Source organism: Lycorma delicatula, chromosome 10, assembly GCF_047948215.1.
Source record: "Lycorma delicatula isolate Av1 chromosome 10, ASM4794821v1, whole genome shotgun sequence".
Classification (NCBI taxonomy): Eukaryota; Metazoa; Arthropoda; class Insecta; order Hemiptera; family Fulgoridae; genus Lycorma; species Lycorma delicatula.
In genome coordinates, this window is record NC_134464.1 from 105,132,975 (window position 1) to 105,152,910 (window position 19,936).

General features: G+C 31.1%; 1 protein-coding gene across 1 annotated transcript in view; it reads right to left on the reverse strand.

Moving 5' to 3' along the window:
• The window catches only part of LOC142331395 (RYamide receptor-like), a 989,745-nt gene that overhangs the window by 897,303 nt on the left and 72,506 nt on the right, over positions 1 to 19,936 (reverse strand). Inside the window, exon 2 of the mRNA XM_075377276.1 lies at positions 12,407 to 12,543. The gene's annotated coding sequence lies outside the window, so the exon portion shown is untranslated. The remainder of the gene's footprint in view (positions 1 to 12,406; positions 12,544 to 19,936) is intronic.

The window sequence follows — 19,936 nt, forward strand, 5'->3', positions numbered from 1 at the left end:
TGTAAATAAATCCGCTAACCCTGTGAATGATGTTTTGACTGCAGCCTCCCATGATGTGGCTAAGAAATCTGTTTGGACTGTGGTTGGCTCTGAGAAGCGTAAAGGCCCCAAAGTGAAGTCTTTTCTTGAGGGTTCCATTGCTCCGTCTAACCCTAAGAAAGGGGTGAGGTCTCGAAATGCTGTTTTTGGGAAAGGCGACGTATGCTGTGATTTGGTTAAGCCCAGGACTAAAGCTCTTTTTGTTTCGAGGTTTAACTCTTCAACCGGGGTTGGTGATATCACCAAGCTGCTTGGGGGACACAACTTTCAACATCTTCAGTGTATTCGTCTGAAGACTAGGTACGAGTCGTATAGCTCGTTTCGAATTGAAGTTTGTGCTTCGGATTTTGACAGCTTGGTTCGTCCTGAGATCTGGCCTGTTGGTACGCTGTTGGCTCCATTTTATGGTCCGTTGAGGCCTGATGCAGTGTTTGTAGAAAAAGGTTCACGGGAGGATGGATTGCAGCTCGGTAGCGATGGGTAAATTGAGGATGATCTACCAAAATGTTCGTGGTTTGAGGACTAAGCAGGATGAAATTTTCGCGTCCTTGATTGATTTTCACTTCGACGTGGTTGCCTTGACTGAGACTTGGCTTAGTGATGAGCACTGTGATGTCAATCTGTTTCCAGACTGTTACCATGTTTTTCGGGCTGACCGAGATTATGCTGCTACTTTGCTTCAGCGTGGTGGTGGTTCAGCTATTCTTGTAAAATCAAGCATTAGGTGTACGAGGAGGAAGGACCTCGAGGCGTTTCCTGAGGCTGTATGGGTTGAGCTAATTCGACCAGGCATGAAGAATTTGTTGGTTTGTGTTATGTATGTTGCTCCATTTTTAGCTGCAATTCTCCTCGACCAATATTTTGATTTTCTGTATAGGCACGTAGATATTTTAAATTTTGATATTTGTATTGTAGGCGATTTTAATGTATCTGGAGTGTGCTGGTCTACTAGAAGTCTTCCTGCAAATATTGGGTTTTATGCTAAATGTAAAGCACGATCGGTTTTTGATTTTGTTGACATGATGAACTTGGACGTTTTTACACATGAATCAACGGATCCTTCCTTCTGTAATAATGGTTTGGATTTAATTTTGACTAACTGCAGGGTTTTCACTAGAGCTGCTGAGGCTCTTGTTTGCCCTGATAAGTTCCATCCTCCGTTTGAAATTGGGTTCCTTGAAGTCGCAACCATTGATGTGGCGGAAACGGGCCTGGTTTTTCGCTATGATCGTGGTGACTATCGTGCGTTGTATGACGATGTGAGGTTTGCTGATTGGTGTAATGTTCTCTTGACCGTCGATTTGGAGGAATCGGTTCTGGGTTTACAGAAGATAATTGCTGCAGCGATTGATAAACATGTTCCTGCATTTCGTCCTAAGTCAACCAAATTTCCTCCTTGGTTCAATAGGAACATTGTTAATCTTCTCAAGAGGAAGAAGGCTGCTCATCGCAGGTTTAAATCTTCTGGTCTGTCGGATGATTATTTCTTGTTTTCTCGGCTGCGTAGAGATGTTAAGTATGCGATAGCGGATGCCAGAGTGGTTTGGGCTCGGAAGTGTGAATCTGACCTTTGTTCTAATCCGAGGAATTTTTGGAAGTATATTTCTCGACAGAAGTCTAACTATGTAAGGACTCCGGCCCCTACTGTCGATGGGCGGACTATTTCTGATCCTCGGTTGAGTTGTCAGCATTTTGGTGAATTTTTTCAATCAGTATACCAGGACTTTCCTACGCAGACTACGTCTGGTGGCGCCTGTGTCAACAACCAGCGGATTCTTGACATTCCGATGGTTTCATCTTCTGACGTATCCGGTGCTATAGGAATTCTTAACGCCAGATCGGCGGTCGGCTTGGATCGGATTCCTGCGTTTGTTGTCAAGGGTTTGAATGAGATTGTTTCTCCTATCCTTGCTTCCCTGTTTAATTGGAGCTTGTCGTCTTCTTCTTTTCCGTCCCTATGGAAACACGCAGTTGTTACTCCTATACCTAAGCCTGGTGTCCCTTCCCTGGATAATTTCAGGCCTATTTCTATCATCGGTACTTTTTCCAAAGTCTTCGAGAGGATTCTATTTAGACATGTTTATGACCATGTTCTCCCGATGTTGTCGTCATTTCAGCATGGATTTATTAAAGGTCGTTCACCAGCTTCTAATTTGGCCGCCTTTTTGCAGGATTCAGTTAATGCAATTGAGCATAGGGGTCAAGTAGATGTGATATATTTTGATTTTACCAAAGCTTTTGACAAGATACCCCATCATTTGTTGTTAGCAAAGACCAAGGGCTTCGGCTTCAGCGATCGTTTTAATGATTGGCTATCCTCTTATCTTCGTGACAGGCGTTTTTCGGTTCGTTTTGGTGGACAGATGTCTGAGGAATCCTTCTTGGCTAAGTCTGGAGTGCCGCAAGGCTCGGTTTTGGGTCCCCTTCTTTTTATTATTTTTATAAATGATATCGGGCAACTTTTGACGTGCAATTTTCAGATGTTTGCGGATGACGTCAAAATATATTGTCCGATCAGAAATAGTATGGATCACCTGTTGCTACAATTGAATATTAACAAGGTTGTTGAGTGGGCTGACCGCAATTGTATGCCCTTGAATTTTCGGAAGACCAAACATTTGACTTTGTCTCGTAAGACGTCGAGCTCTGTTTTCAGCTATAGGATTGGTACGCACGTTATTGTCGCTGAGACATTGGTTGAGGACCTCGGGGTTTTATTTGATGCGAAGTTGTATTTTCACGAATACGTTGCTCGGATTGTCAGTAAAGCACGCCGGGACCTTGGTCTTGTCCTTTGGATTTGTGGACGGTTTAGCAATATTTCCACTTGTAACCTGCTGTACAAGTCTTTGGTGAGGAGTCGCTTGGAGTACTCGACCGTGGTGTGGAATAGTACACGCCGTTTTGCCTCTGATCTGGTTGAGGGTGTTCAGGATAGGTTCTTGAACTGGATGCGTTTTAAGTTTGGAGATTGTTTTGTTGGTGCTAATAGAGAGGATATGTTGAGGCAATTAGGCCTTTCCAGGTTATCTGATAGAAGAACGTACTTTGACTTGGTTTTCTTTTATAAAGCTCTGCACAACAGACTTCCGACGCGTTATCATGTTGTCTTGCGGAACCAGGCCAGGTCAGTGAGGTCTTTTAGGCAGTTTGTGACGCCGGTTGGTTCCACCGTGTCTCCGATTGAGCGGTGTACCAGTGTTGCAGTGGAGTTCCAGGATAAGCTAAGCTTTTGGGAAGATGAGGCAGCCTTCGTTAAAAATTTGAGAGGGTTACGTGGCGATGGATCATTGTCCTTTGTGTGATGCTCACTTTCATGATTTTAAAATTATTGTTGTTTTTTTTAAGGATTATTGCTTATAACTTGTTTTATTTGGAATGTATTAGTAATGTTGTCTTTTTGTTTTTGGATGTTTTCATCTATGTGTTTTATTAACACTCCGTAGCTACCGTTTTTAAAGTTCTAATTATTTTTTGTATTTGACTGCATAATTGTTATTATTATTATTATTGTGTTTTGAATATTATATTTTTAATTTATATGTGGGTGTTCTTTTGTGACTTTATGTGATATTGTGTGGCATACAAAGGTTTTGTAACTGTTCTGTTGCACAATAAAAAAAAAAAAAAAAAATTATTATTATTATTATTATTATTATTATTATTATTATTATTATTATTATTATTAATAGTATAATATTTCTTAAATTTCCTTGTAATACTTTATAACACAAAAGCATTCAATTTAATGTTTTATCAGGGAGATAAGAGGTAATATGGAAAATCTGGTAATGAAGAAGTAATGAAAGTTATCTTCTTCAATATGCAACTGATCCGTCTTAAAAGTTTAGTTATTAATGTAAGTTGCAAGGTAAAATACTTCATTCTATAGTAGCTTTTTAGCAAAGCTTTCAAAAACTTTTTCTTGTATTAGTTACTTTATTACTCAAAAATTATTTTAAATGAACAGAGTGAATCACGAGAGTCTCCCGGGACTTTCATAACTTTTCTACTAGTAAAAATAATAAAAAAGAAGTTATATAAACATATGTCCTAAAATGCTTCGTTTGCCAGCTAGTGGAAAAATTTCGCTCGGATTTCAGATACCCTGGTGAAAAGAGTTCGTGCTGAAATATTTAGGACGTTTATTAAGGAACAAAATCAGTGATTTGTTATGATATTTAACCCGTAAAATCGAATAACATAGGCACAGAACCGTATTTGCAGTCATTTTTGAGAAATCTTTGGTTAAAACCAATACCTAGGTAAAAACCTTGTTTTTTATGTTTGACGTAAAATAACTTTGTTAAATGAGTAGGTAATAAACAAAAGATCGGTCTAGTGTTGTCTCTAAATAATAATTCAATTTTTTCTAAATTTTCTTTGATTTATTTAATTTATATTACACCATTTTATTCAGAATTAAATTCAGTACAAGTTTTATGTGTTTATTACCAATTTAACAAAGTTATTGTATATCAAATATAAGAAAAGGGTTTTTTTACTCCAATGTATTGGTTTTTAGCCCGGATTCCTCGAAACCTACTGCAGATACGATTCTGGGATCTTTTCCATTAAATTTTTCAGTTCAACAACAGTAAGAAACTATTAATTTTCCTCTTTAATTAATTTTATAAAAATTTCAGTAGGAATTTATTTCAACTGCGTAGCTGAAATCCGAACAAAATTTTTCACTAGCCGTAACTCTCAAATGAAGCATTTTAGAACATCTATTAATATGATTTTTTTTTTTAAATTATTTTCACGAGTAGAATAGATTATGAAAGTAGGGAGAACTTCATGATACACTCTGTATATAATAGATATTAATTATTCATAATTTATTCCTGTCTAATATATACAGTAATGGAAATAAATGTGGTAGAGTTTTGGTTTAAAATAAACTATTACATTAACTCCACGAATAAAATAATATTTTCTCTCAGGAAATAATCCCACTGTAAGGAAAAGTAGTTCTTAAAGAGGTAGAAAGTTATTTCTCAGAATTTTGAAAGCGAAGTATCTGTTAAGTAAAGAGTTGTCCAAAACAAGGATTTTCATAAAATATTTATCATTCAACAGTTTCAAAATAATTTTGCAAAAGAAAAAAGAAAAATATTTTTACCTTTTAACTGTTATAAAAAACTGTTTTTTTTTTTTTCAGGTAGCTAAGATTATTCATAGAAGCGGGTTGAGATAAAAGTACTAATGAAACTGAATTTTCCTAGCGTTCCGTTCATCAGTACGTATATATATATATATATATATATATATATATATATATATATATATATATATACATATGTCAACTTTTTTTAAGCCTCCGGGACAGACTGCTTCATAGGTTGATGAAATGGCAATTTTTTAGCGTGTAAAAATGCCATGACTGATCGGGACTTCCAGATGAAACACCGAGACATTAATTAAACGAGCCTAAACGGCTCGACATCAATTTTACAAGTCACTCTTGAAAACGTCACAGTTACTCGAACGATAACAATCAACCCAACGGTAATGAACGAAGTAGTTTTCCACTGCTTTCTTTAGAGAAACAAAAATACGGCTCCTTATAAGCATGGCAAATCTTCCCCTCCGATATCAAGGTGGTATACATTCATATCGGAGAACGAAGGAGAATACCTTCATTCTCCGATATGAAGGAGAAGTTCATAAAGGAGAAGTAGGTAAATAAAAACCCACGAATTACGCGTGTATAAAAACACGCGAATTACGCGTGTACTCAAATGCACACGCGTGCATTCGAATGCACGCGTGTTTTTATATACTTACTATTTATATAGTATATTTTACGATTCCATTTCAATGTTTCTGATATGTGCTATAGACAAAAAACTACTCTACCGATTTACGCGAGGAGAAAAAGGGATAAAGGGAAAAATTGGAAAAGGGAAATAGGGATAAATCGAAAAAGGTAAAAAGGAAGAAGGGGAAAATGTAAAAAAAGAAAAAGGGGGAAACGGGGAAAAAGAAATGGAAAAGGAGTATAAAAAAAAGAAAATGGAGAAAGATAAAGAGGAAAAGTAAGGTAAGAAAAGAAATAAGGTAATAAGGAAAGAAAAAGAGAGGGAATGGGAGATAGGGAAATGGAATACGCGAAAAAGGATAATGGGGATAAAGGGAAAAAAGAAAAAGGAAAAGGGGAAAGGGAAAGGGGGTAAGGTTAAAAGGGAAAGGTTAAAGTGAAGTTTCGTAATGTTCATTTTGTTAATGCTTTATCAAACTTTACTTTTGTTCAGTTATCTATATATATACTGAAATCTAGCAATGGCGTAGCATTTCCGGGTCTGCTAGTGTATATATATATATACAGAGCGATCAACTTAAAATAGGCCCCAAAATTTAGTTTTGTCTAATAAATAAAAATTTATTGGAAAATATTTACAAATTATGTCCATCCACTTGTATGCTATTTTCAACACGTTTGAACATACGAATATATATATATATATATATATATATTCAAATATATTACGCTCTCTCTCCCTCTCCCTATATATATATATATATATATAGGGAGAGAGAGAGAGAGAGAGAGAGAGAGTTAGTGATAGCGGCCTATGTATAAAACATTTCGCTTCAAAGTCTCCAAAACTATTACATCCATTGCATTTAGATTTAGATATGGTGTAGTAGTGTACCTGAAGTTTTGGCATGTGAAAATTGATGAAGATTAATTGAGTCGTTCTTAAATTACACTCAATTTAAGGTCGAGAGTGGGGTGTTGTCTAGCTTTTTATAGTTCTAACAAAATTTAATTGCGAAAACGGTCACTTTCGCGGCCGGAATTTTCGCGCGGTTTCTATTTATAGGTTACGCGATATAGATTATACGATCATTATACGCGCATATGTAGCGAGTCATATTCGTGAGTAGATAGTTTAAATGTAATGTTTGTGCATTGATCTACTCTTTATTTTTAATTATTTCATCAAATTACAGTTAAAATATTTAAATTTTCTTATAGCAGATATTATATTTTAATATTAAATAAAAATAAGTACTTTCAGATTTCTCATTTAATCCACGTGCAGTTTTCGCAATATATAATAGTATATTTTTTGCGCAAAATAATATAATTTAAAAAAAATAAATACATAAAATAAATTAACGAAAAGTCAATCTTTTTGAGTAGAACTGGGATAGAATTTTTTTATTGTAAATTATTAGTTTTAGTATCTTTTAAAATCTATCAGTAAAGACTTAAAATTGTAATATACATATAATTAGTTATTCTTCGGTTTTGTATCAGCCGGTTGGGAATTGGGTATGTCAAAATGTCAAACCTAATATAATTAATATTCGCATGGCCGAAAGATCGAAGACGTTCCAATGTATTGCCATCACAAAAGAAGTAATTACTATTATTGCACTGATATATTTATATAACTTTAAAATTATCTATTAGTTTACTTTCAGTTGTCTTTTACAACATGCAGGAAAAACACCAGGGCGATATTCTACCACCCGCTATCCCGAGAGGAAGAGATATTTAAAAGTTTTAATGAGTGGTCCTAGAGTAGTAATATTTGCTTCTTCATTAGTAATATTTGCTGTTTGCATAAATGTAATGAATTATTTCTCTATATTGATAAAATGCAACTCTGAACATAGAACCGTGAAGTATAATAAATCATTATTTAAAATATCAAGGTAGTTATTTAAAAAATAATATTACTATGATCGACAGAAGTATAAACATTACTAAACGGTAATGAATCGATAATCAATCGTTTTTATTGTGATTTAATTTTTTTAAATATTATCTATTTACTTTTTTCCATTGCAAGCGAAATTCGTTCGCATATAATTATTTTATTCGTGTAACTAGAAACAAGGGAGCGATAATAATTTTCAATATTCCAATCTATTCAGCGGTAAAATAGATAACAAAACGGAAAACACGATATAAAACAGATAGATAAAAATAATCTTTCTAAAATCTCAACATTATTTTTAAAATCTTTAAACAGGAAGAGCCAACACAACAAATTCATTTTCCGTTTGAATAAAATAGATATACAATAAAATAAATATAAAAAAAGGATTAAAAATCGGAAAAAGTTGCTAAAAGTTCAATTAAAACTTTTTAGTTTTTCATCATTAAAGCAATAAACATTCATTATACGCGATAAGCAATAAGCATTCGATAACGTAGACTGGAATAAAATGTTCAGCATTTTTTAAAAATTAGGGTTCAAATACAGAGATAGAAGAACAATTGCTAACATGTACAGGAACCAAACAACAACAGTAGCAATTGAAGAACATAAGAAAGAAGCCATAATAAGAAAGGGAGTCCGACAAGGATGTTCCCTATCTCCGTTACTTTTTAATCTTTACGTGGAACTAGCAGTTCATGAAGTTAAAGAACAATTTAGATTCGGAGTAACAGTACAAGGTGAAAAGATAAAGATGCTACGATTTGCTGATGATATAGTAATTCTAGCCGAGAGTAAAAAGGATTTAGAAGAAACAATGAACGGCATAGATGAAGTCCTACGCAAGAACTATCGCATGAAAATAAACAAGAACAAAACAAAAGTAATGAAATGTAGTAGAAATAACAAAGATGGACCGCTGAATGTGAAAATAGGAGGAGAAAAGATTATGGAGGTAGAAGAATTTTGTTATTTGGGAAGTAGAATTACTAAAGATGGACGAAGCAGGAGCGATATAAAATGCCGAATAGCACAAGCTAAACGAGCCTTCAGTAAGAAATATAAGTTGTTTACATCAAAAATTAATTTAAATGTCAGGAAAAGATTTTTGAAAGTGTATGTTTGGAGTGTCGCTTTATATGGAAGTGAAACTTGGACGATCGGAGTATCTAAGAAGAAAAGGTTAGAAGCTTTTGAAATGTGGTGCTATAGGAGAATGTTAAAAATCAGATGGGTGGATAAAGTGACAAATGAGGAGGTATTGCGGCAAATAGATGAAGAAAGAAGCATTTGGAAAAATATACTTAAAAGAAGAGACAGACTTATAGGCCACATACTAAGGCATCCTGGAATAGTCGCTTTAATTTTGGAAGGACAGGTAGAAGGGAAAAATTGTGTAGGCAGGCCACGTTTGGAATATGTAAAACAAATTGTTGGGGATGTAGGATGTAGAGGGTATACTGAAATGAAACGACTAGCACTAGATAGGGAATCTTGGAGAGCTGCATCAAACCAGTCAAATGACTGAAGACAAAAAAAAAAAAAAGCAATAAACATATATTTAAAAAAAAATAACTCCCATAATATTTTGCTTTGTTTTCTGTTTAACCAATCGGTTAAGCAGCCCCCTTCCCGCAAAAAAAAAAAAAAAATTTTATCAGATACAGCTATAATATATTGATACATTTAATAATAATAAATATCATTAAATTTTACAAAAATTAGTTAAAAAGCAAAAACAAATAACTAGTCGTTTCACTTGATTCGACTTCCACACAATAAACATTTGAATTGTATGTATAAATACAGATATATATTTCAATTAATTTTACATGTTTTCAACATTTTTATGGTTAAATATTTCAAAGAAAAATATATTAAAATATTAAAGATTAATCTCATGAGATTTATCTCATAATAAATAATTCAAAAAATAATGCTCCTTAGGAAAATTTAACGATTGAAATCGCTAGAACTATTTTATTGTTCTGCTAATATGTGAGCAAGGAATGATTTTCATAATTAGGTTTTTAATATAAAATCATAAATTTGTAACCAATAAATGTTTATAGATTTTATTAAGTGCAATATTTATTATCGGCTTGCTCATATTACTGAATTTAGTTATCTGTTTTTATTAATAAAACTAATAAGTTAATTAAAAGATTATTTAAGATTCACTTAGAGGCTTTGTGTATTATATATCGTCTGCATATATAAATAAATTAATATATATATATAATGTATAAACTTTCCACCGACCTCAGTGTGGGAATGGTAAAGTCTCTGCCTTTAATCGTGAAGGTTCTGGGTTCGAATCCCAATCAGACTTGACATATTTTGCATACACTACTACAAAATTCATATTTCATAAAGTAATTATAATTTGGCATTAATCCTTTTGTTGCTTTAAGAATAAATAAGTAGCTTTATTTCAGATTGTTTTTTTTTTTTTTTTTAGTTTGGCCGACTGAGAACCACGTGAAGCAACATTATTATTATTATTCGCTTTGTTTTTTCTTCTCTTCTGACCAGATGATTTTTTATCCTTTTCTAGGAAATCCTTGAAATCTTGTATCAGTTTTCTAAAGGTTATTCTATCTCATATTATTCACATATTTTTTTCTGAATCTTTTTGAACCATTGAGATAATTTGTTTGTTATTGTAAAAGTGTTGAGGATTTGTTTTTGTGAAGCAGATAGCATTCATTCTCAAAAATGTTTGAAGAAATTGCTTCGTCTTTTTCCGATAGAATATGACATTTTCTCACTTTCACTGTATTTGTAAAATTCTTTATTACTTCGAATCTGTATGAGTTTTCATTCATTTTTATTGGTCATAGGGTATTTCTCAATATTTTCCTTTATTTGTTTTATTGCATTTATTTCACCGGATATCAAACTCACTGTCTGTGTCTCTCTCTCTCTCTCTCTCTCTCTCTCTCTCTGTGTGTGTGTGGGTGTGTGTGGGTGTGTGTTTGTATGTGTGTGTGTGTGTGTGATTAAAATATAATTAAACATAACCAGAATAGAACATAACAAAAGATTAAAACATAATCTTCTTTTTTAAATATAAGAAAATTGTTAAATGTCAATTACCTACACAATAAAAGAGAGATATTTTTATTAAATAAAAAATTATATTCAACATTTAATCAGAAAAACGATTACAGTATTACGCGAATATTGAACGATTTTCTTTGTATACGGACAAAGGTTTTAATTAAATTGTTAATAAAATTAACCATTTATTTCGAAATATTCCTGATCAGTCAAAAATATAAAATACTCTTCAAATTATGTAGGAATTTCCATGTCGCTCTACATTATTCATAATGGTATAGTAGGACGTTATGAAATGCCTTACGGATAAAAAAATGGGTTAGTACTTTTTTATTAAAACAGAATAATGTATAGTTTTTAAGAAAGAAAACTTTTAGAATCAGTACAATCAGTTTATTTGTAATAAATTTTAAAACAACATGAAAATATTTGAGATTTGTCGATGATAACGTTATAAGTGCGTTTAAAAATTACTTTTATTTATGATGAATAGTAAATACATTAATTTCGACTGTATTTGCGCCTGCTCAGACGTTTGGTAAGTAGTAAATTTTAATTTACGAGAGTTTTTATTTCATCTAAGAAGTGCAGATAATTTGAATTCATAGAGTAAATCTTTATTTTATTGTAATAACTAAAGTTTTGTTGGTGAAATAACGCGTTGTCGCAATTGATAAGTCTTAAAATTTCTATACATGTTAAAGTATTTTAAGGAAGGGTCACTAGAAGGATAAAGGAAGCGAGGAAGAATCAGGATTAAGTTAGCAAATGAGGTGAAGATTGGAAACGAATTGGGAGGAAGGAGAAAGCTTGGAACAGAAATGAATGGAGATAGCGGTAGCCTAAGAGTTTTATTATCAGGCAAAACACCAGATTATGTTGATGAAGCGGCTGTAAATTAAATAAATTTTTCCCCATAAATTATCAAATAATTTTTATATTTCGTAAGTTATTAAACTGTTTAGTATTTAAAGATAATTCCTCAAAATTTGTCTAACTTAATCAGAATCACTTTTTTGGTCTACTTAAAGATAGATTGTTTTTAAATACCTTAAAATTACATGGTAAAAACGTACACGTGTAGTATTGTATTAATGTAACGTAATTTATTTAAATTAGTTCATAGGTAGCTGCTCATATGATAATAAAATTATTTAATAATATTATTAATAATAATTTAAAATAATAATTATTGTTTTAAACGTTATCAATATCATTTAATATGATTAGTTTGATAACTAATCATGGTCTCCAGTACAACTATAATTCAATTAAATCTTCTAAATCCTTTAAAGTTAAACAGCCCTGATGTTCTGCCTAATATTTTTGTGTAATATTACTTGTGCCTAATAGTATTTTTGCATGTTCTCTGACGTCAATACAACAGTTATAAGCTAAATAACGAAAATATTTTATTATTTAACTCTTTGGGTGATGGAGAAATCTAAGTGTTGTATAGTTTCGAATGAAAATTTTTTCTTCTCAAATCTACCTCTAAGAATAAATACTTATATGATCAAAGATACCTTGTGTCAACGAAAATAAATTTATTAAAAATATTACGTAGCAATAATTACACATAAAAATGTACAACTATATTACCAAATATAACTATATAAACTTACCTAAAAATTCTTTCACAAGATAAATGATTGTATTTGTTCGTACTGGACATCCATTGAATCAAAATCTTCAACTAAGATGTTTGATGCCCGTATAGCCTTCTACGATTATATATCAACATACGAAAACAACCCAACACCTGTTTAAGAAAGAGAAATGATTATCTATTATAAATATTAAAAAATTATAAAACAAAATAAATATAATAATTTGTTGATATATAAGTGTAAAACAAAGAAAGTTAGTTGTAATGAAAATCCAGATTATGATACGCTAACTATGAGTATTATGTTGCGGATATTTATCTTCATTGAAACAAAGCAGGTTATGCAAATTCATTCAGATATAATCATAGTAAAAGTATTAATTTTAAATTACAATATATTATATTAAATTATTATTAAATATAATTATATAAAACTTATTTATTTACTAGTTACAAAAAATATATAAAATAATAAAAGTAATCAAGAAAAAAATATATGCATTTTATAATTTAAGTACTATTTTTAAATAACATATATTTCGTTGGATACTCCTTAATTCTTAAAATATTGATCGCCTACAAAGAAATAAATATCAAAATTATACAATATAATTTTTTTTTTAAATGTTATAAATGATTAAAAGTTAAATAAAAAATCTTTTGTGTATACCACATGACTTCCTTGAACGCCTATTAAATTACACATCCACATTGTTTTCAAATGAAAAGTACATTGAAATGAAATTTTATTTCTTTAATAACTTCTGATATTTTTACATTTGTTTTTTTTATTGTTATTATTGGATTATTATTTATCGTACAATTCTTTTTATAATCAGAAGTTAATAATTAATAATAAATGAATATATTTAAATTTAAAAAAAAATTAATAAAAGAGATGAAGTTTGATTCGAACCGATGTGCCTTCCGCTTTCAAGATCCAAATATTTCAATAACTAAAATTTCATTTGGCTATAACTCTGGAACCAGTGGAAATAACTTATGATATATCGTTGAAAAGCTCTGAATGAGGGATTATTACTGCAGTTAAGAAAAAATAAAAAATCCAATTTTGGGGATTTTGAGCTTTTTTGGACACTTTTAGTTCAGTCGACTCCAATCAAAAGGGGTGGTGCAGAAGTAGATGTTATAACAGTCCTAAATCCAAAATCTCGATACCCTACGGCTAATTGTTTTTTAATTATGCGAGATACGTACATACATATGTACATAAGTACGTACATACATCACGCCGAAACTGAATGGATATTTCCGTTGAAATCTGAAAACCGAAATTTTTTGCGGTTACAATACTTCCTTTACTTCGCACAAGGAAGTAAAAATGGAAATAATATTATTAATAAAAAAATAAATAAATAAACTTATGTTAAAATAACTATTTATATATTTTTAATATTCTCAAAATAAAACTAAGAAATATTTAATCTAAAGGAACGTTTTATCTATATAGATGAAACGTTTCATTTAAGAAAATACAAAACTGTTATAAAATAAAAATAGTTCTTATAAAAATTTGTTTCTTTATAAATACTTCTAAAGACAGCAAAAAATATTAACATAATTTTGTTATTTAAGTAACGAAGTTACTAAGAATTGAGGATTAAAATAAAAAAACTATCAAAAGCAGACAGAGACAAGATGAAAAGCTTTACGCATAAGAAAATATTATGTACTTGTACTAAAAATAGTTATAAAAACTAGAGAAAATAACTTTACAGTACCTCGAATGAACGTAAAATTTTAAAGTAACAGCAGATATATTAATTTATTCTGTTCATAAGTAAGCAGAAAGAAAATGAATAAATATGTTTTTTACGCAAGTATTTTAATAAAAATACAATATTAATTGGTTAAATAAATTTCACAATAAAAATATATAAAATTAAAGTCAAAATGAAAAAATTGTTAAATGATAATAAATAAAAGATTACCTTATTAGCTTTTACGTTGATTTATGGGCTATAAATCAATGAAAAAGTCTTATTTTATCAACCTAATATTATGTTTTTTTAAATATTATTCACTTGTATCAGATAAGACAGTAAAACTATCTGTTTTTTAAAACAGCAAAAATATTTCCACTTACGAGAATGGACGTAATTTTTTTGTAATTAATATATTTAAAAAATTTCACTACAATCTAATAGGTCTTCCAACCAATTAATTTAATATGTTAACTTATAACAATAACTTTATAGAAAACATTTTACTCTGTAATGAATTTGCCGCATACTCTTACAACTATTGAATTATTACAGCTTAACTAATGAAATGTAAATAAATTTCCGATGGCGTAAATAGAGACGTGAACAAAATATTTACAGGTTATACTGTAAATCATTTAAATTTTGAAAAAACATGCTATTTTTTTAATATTTTACAATCCGTAAAATATTTTCTTCTTAATTATGCGTTTGAGATTTGTGAATAGAGTCAGAAAATCTGATATTAGCCTCAGATTTGTCTCAAATTTGATATGAACCTCATTTTCGATTTTATAATGTGAGCATCAAATTTGAGTTTCAGTTTTTTTCTTCAAATGTTTATCTTATATATATATATATATGTGTGTGTGTGTGTGATCTTCAGGTTTGTCTCTTGAACCAGAGAATCTGATTTAATTGTCAGAATTTTTCTCCAATTTGATTTGAGCATAAGATTTCAATTTTGAATCTGAGAATCAGATATGTGTATCAGAATTAGTTCTCAAATTTTGTTCTTAATTCTGAGTTATAGCACTAAGATATAGCACAAGTAAATATATTTTTCTTAACAGTAACAAAATTTAACTGGCCAACTATGATATAAAAGAATTAAATGTTTTAGCGGCTGAAAAAATTCAAACTCCAATTGGGATTCAAACTCAGAACTTTGCGGATGAAAGATTATTTTTCAAATAGCAGATTTAGTATTTTTTTTTTACATATTTACTATTAAATCACGCTGCTGGATAAAAAACTCTATTAACTAAATGTTTTCTGTCTGAATGTTGAAAATTATTTTAACTGAATGTCTGACTTTATCCAGATCTCGTTCGTTTTTCAAAAATAAGGTATGGATCTTTTCTAAATTTATCTCATTAAACTTTTTAAAAGTTTAAGTAAAAGCCATAATTTTACCCAGCAACAATTTTCATTAAAAAAAATGCCGTTCTTACGTCAGTGGAATACTAAGAAAACTGTTTTTTAGATTATCAAAGAAACAGGTAAAAGCAATTCATTCCAGTTTCACAAGAACACACTTCTTGGATTTTTTTTTATTATATGAATAAAACATCAAAATTATCTGAATTATATTAAATTATAAAATAAATTTTTTTTAGACACAATGAGAATAGCTTCATATATTAAATTTCAAAAAAGGTGGATGTTATTTGCTAGTACATGATTTAAACCAATATTTATTGTGAAATTCCACAGATTTATTTTTATAAATTATACAGGAGTATTTTTACTTAAGAAATAAAACAAGGGTGAAATTGTGGGAAAATAACGGATTTATTTTTGATTCTTTTTTCTAACAGGTTGCATTAATGTTCTTCCTGCCATATGGCGATGAATTCTTGTTAAAATTTGGCTGAAAGCCAAAATATTAGTATATAGACAGCCTACATAATTTTAAATTGCAAGGAAGAATTATGTAACCAGAAAAGTAGATGCAGAAATTTTTTTTTTGGTTATGATTGGACCCACCCGTAACAGTGACGTTCACTCCATCTATTATATATAGATTATTATCAATTTGTAATTATGAAAATTAGATTTGAAAAACTTAAAAATTAGATTTGTACATTTTTGGGCTCTATAACAATATTATAAAACTAAACACACATGATCATATGTCCTGACTAACTGATAATCAATGCCCTGAAGAAGAAATGTTCTGAAAAAATTACAATACCCTGATATTTTTTATAAATTTAACAGGCTTTAATACTTATTTATCATTATTATTGTCACAAACGATTCCAAGGGGCATAGTCCTCTTAGCTAGACATCTGAATTCCTCCCGAGGGAGAACCCCCATCTCGAAGCGTGTCGCCACACCGCCCCCTCTACTCCTAGCCATGAGTGGCTTAATCGGAGGACGTCCTCTTGCCCTCAAACTGATCACATTCCACAATCATCAGCCTGGCCTCGTGAGATGCCACCGATGCAGATGCCTCAAGAGGCATCCACATCGGTAAATTCCGCCCTAGTCAAGTATACCATCAAAGAAGACATCAGACACTTAACTCTACCACGTAGCCCTCAGAAACTACTGAACTAACAGCCTACCCGCGGAAGATCAAAGATCCCGCGCCTAATTCTGTAATTCTATCACCATCTAAACCGTATATACCCACTTTTCAAACGATTGCAGTAAACTTTCATGCCACGACAGCATATCAAAATTCAGTCAATTCACCTCTAACTAGACAGAAAGGTCGAGCAAAGCGAGCGATAATCGGCTAAATATCCCCTGACCACGTCAGGAAGGGCAAATAACTATATCGCGTGGACGAAGCTGCGACGACGGAATGCTAGTATAAAAACAATTTGATAAAGATAATTTAATTTATTTTAGGATTTTACAAATTTTTTTTCTTAAAAACGTTTTATTAAAATAACACGCTAGTTAAAAATTGACGAAACACCAATTGGAAATAATTTCTATCCCAAGATAAGATCTGGGTCAAAAAAAATTAACTTCAGTATAACATTAATTAAAAAATAGCTTCCCAAACATTAAATAGAATATACATTTAGATTGTGGATTTATAAACGTATTGAATTTAATTTTTTTATATCTGAAGTAAAAAATATATCGTTAACAGAAGCGTTACGTATATAACCTTTAAAATTGTTTGTATATATTTCTCTTTTGAATAATATTGTTTAATACAGTTTATGCATTCTACTTTCTGTTAAAACTACTAAAATTCATTTTATATGTGTTGGTTCACATCTGTTATGTAAACTGTAAATCAGTTGATTGTTTATAATAAAATTATTTTTAGTGTTACGTTCTCTTGTAATATATTTTATGATCGAACATTTAATTTGCCTTTTCATTTTAAACATTAAGATTTACCTGACCTATTGGTCCATAAATATCAATAACTTTTGCCTGTTTAAATTTTTATAAATTGTTGCAAACAGTTTACGAAATAATTAGAGAAGTTAAAAATATGTTTAACCTGTACGATATGAATTAGACCTTTTTTTGTGTTTTTTCTCCTCCTTCCCTGGGCCGGCTCAACAATCAAGTATTATTACTCAGCCCAGGGGAGTCCTTACGACTCTAATGAGCCTCCCCACCTGCCACCTGCACTTCCGTAAAACCTCAGCCATGAATCTCTCTATTATCAGCCATTCCTCTTTACCTCACAGCATATACTTTGTTGTAGATTCCGTGGTAATCTCTTGTATGTTATATCTGGCTTTTAGATACTCCCAACGTGCAGATTAAAAAAGGTGTGTCAGGTGTGTCTTCTTGACCGCAGTACACACAATTCGAATTCCATATAGCTCGGGAAAGCAGCTACATATTAATAATTTAAATATATTTTAGTTCTTATTTTTTGGCTACAATCCTTTATTTACTATCGATTTACCTTACACAAATCATAAGTAGATCATACGATAAATAGTTACATGAAGGAGCATCCAGCAATACATATCGCAGAATACAAAAAACGATTAGTAAGCATTACATCTCCGGAAAATACAATTAAACTATAGATAAACCAAATAAAAACTGAAAAATACTATAAAACAACAAAACATATGGAAAACTTGTTCAATTAATACTTCAACGTATTAGCGAGTTTCATCCTGTAGTATAATTATCGTTTGATAAAATAAGTATTGTATTATGTTTAAAAAAGTAATTATAATTCTCTCTATGAATCATGAGATCTTGCCGATGGTGAGGGGGCATGAGTTCTCAGTGATACAGAGTAGCTCGACCGAAGGTGTAACCGCATCATTGAGGTATGTGCTGAAAGCTAGACTAAGAAATGATTCCTGAAAGATGGCAGCAGCTCTTTTAGTAGTTATTATGGGCATTAGCTCAGTAGGACTTAAACGACCATATCAACATCACTCAATCTTCTGAGAACTGCGTAACTGAAAGCAATGGAAAACTACAGCTGTTTTTTTTCCAAGAAAATATAGCTTTCAGTATTTTCATGTAAAAAAGATGGAGGCGCCTTTCTTGGTAAAATATTCCGGAGGTAAACTAGTCCCCCGTTATTATCTCCGGGGGGGGGGGGCTACTAAGGAAGGGGCCACCAGAAAATTAAAAAATAACATCATACTAGTCGGAGCGTGGAATTTTGGAAGTGTATAAAGGTTAGTAGGTTACAAAATTTAAAGAGGGAAATAAGTAAGTTAAATGTAGATGCAGTAGAAAGCGAGGTTTGGTGGGAATAGGAAAACGACTTCTGGTCAGGTAATTTTAGAATAATTAACTCAGCGTCAAATAAATGTCAGACAGGAATAGGATTCGTAATGACCAAGAAGATAAGGAAGAGAAAAGAGTATTTCAAAAAACTTAGCGATGGAATCATTGTAATAAGAACAAAATCAAAACCTAAGCCGAAAATCAGTGTCCATCTATACCGTTGAATATAAAAATAGGAAGAGAAGAGATTTCGGAGGAAGATTCTGTTATTTGGAAAGTAGAATTACTAAATATGGACGAATCAAGAACGATATAAAATGCCGAATATCACTAACGAAACGAGCTTTCAGTAAGAAATATAATTTGCTTACACCAAAAATTAATTTAAACGTCAGGAAAAGATTGTTGAAAGTATATGTTTGGAGCGTAGTTTTATATGGAAGTGAAACTTAGACGATCGGAGTACACGAAAAGAAAAGATTAGAAGCTTTTGAAATGTGGTGCGATAGGAGAATGTTAAAATTAAGATGGGTGGATAAAGTGACAAATGAAGAGATTTTGCGGCAATTGATGAAGAAAGAAGCATTTAGAAAAGTATAGTTAAAAGAAGAGACCGACTTGTAAGGCCACACATTAAGGCATCCTGGAATAATCGCCTTAATATTGGAGGGACAAGCAGATGGGAAAAATTGGGCAGACAGGCAACGTTTGGAATACGTAAAGCAAATTGTTAGGGATGTAGGATGTAGGGGGTATACCGAAATGAAACGACTACGTCTACATAGGGAATCTTGAAAAGCTGCATTAAAACAGTCGAATGACTGAAGATAATACTCTCGTTTTTCGAAAATAATTTTATCTAATTATTAAATTATATACAGTTTTAATGAATTATGATATTTTTCAATATTACAAGTATACATTGTAAAAAAAAAAAAAATAGAAAAAATTCCGGGTGGTAATTCCGAAAGAGTGCCCTCTCTATTAAACCATCTATTGATCTTTTAGCAGTATTATAAATAATCTTTCTTTTATAATATCTTAAAGCCAGTTAACTTTCTTATTTTGAATTTATTATCCTATTTAAAATAAAGGTTAATACTAAACTTTAAATTCTGCACTGTTATTTTAATACTGT